This window comes from Mus pahari, chromosome 15 (assembly GCF_900095145.1).
Source record: "Mus pahari chromosome 15, PAHARI_EIJ_v1.1, whole genome shotgun sequence".
NCBI lineage: Eukaryota > Metazoa > Chordata > Mammalia > Rodentia > Muridae > Mus > Mus pahari.
In genome coordinates, this window is record NC_034604.1 from 7,300,235 (window position 1) to 7,301,412 (window position 1,178).

The window sequence follows — 1,178 nt, forward strand, 5'->3', positions numbered from 1 at the left end:
TCACAAAAGAACTCACTTGATATGCACTCACTGATAAGTGGATATTAGCCCAGAAACTTAGAATACCCAAGATACAATCTCCAAAACACAAGAAAATTAAGAAGTAAGACCAGCACGTGGATACTTCATTCCTCCTTAGAGTAGGGAGGAATATTCTTATCTCACTCAGTCTTTTGAAGTCTTGGAAGAACCTGGCACCTTGCACAGATGGACAGATTATCTAGTAGGTATGAATTAATGAATGAATTAATGAATGATGTGTGCTCCCAGAAACAGCTAATGGTGACAAGCATCCTGATCCTGATTAAATTTTATGCCTGTCACAAGTCATTTTTATCCCCTAAATACCTTTTGAAATTTCAGTGAAGCAAACAGTGCATCAGTTAAACATGCTATGAACCAAAAATCAACATATGCGATACCCTAGTATATACAGCATGATATTTGCAGCTTTCCACTCACATTGTCTCCTTTACATTTTGAAATTATTTGATATGATCTGAGCCTGAACGTTCCTAATGTACTTTATATAACTTAAACAATATTTTAAAAATTACATTTATCTCTCATAGTGTTCCATGCTAGAGCAAACTGTCGCTCCTAATCATTGCCCGGCCTCCGTGCCTGTAGGCTACTGGCACTGAAGTGGGTCACACAGTGGAAAAAAAATTTACATTTATTTATTTAGTATGTCCAATCCTCCCTTTCCCTCCCTCCCTCCCTCCCCCCCCTCTCTCTCTTTCTCTCTCTCTGTGTGTGTATGTGCATTGTCATGGATGAAAATGGGATTCAGAGTAAAACTTGCAGGGGTCAGTTCTCTCTTTATCATGTGGGGCTCAGGGATCAAGCTCAGGTTTTCAGGCTTGGCAGTAGGTACCTTTTCCACCAAGCCATCTCAGCAGCCCCACTTCATGCAACTTATATTAGATGATTCCAAGGAACCTTTGTGAGAGTAGACATATGTAGACTGACGCGTTTTCTTGCTGGATTTCCTCTGACTTAACACTGGGACAGCTTTATACTGGCTATACATTCTAGACTTTTTCTGAAGTGGAGACCATGCCTGTAGTTAATAAGGTGTGTGCTTGCTTGTACCTTTCTTTGTTTATTCTAAATATTGACACACTCTCCCTTAAATATTTAAGAAGCCTGGTAGAAAACCAAATGCTATTGCTTAA

General features: G+C 39.4%; 1 pseudogene; it reads left to right on the forward strand.

The window, feature by feature from the left end:
- The first annotated feature begins 532 nt into the window (after positions 1-532).
- LOC115065593 lies at positions 533-660 on the forward strand (annotated as a pseudogene).
- Positions 661-1,178: the final 518 nt, after the last annotated feature.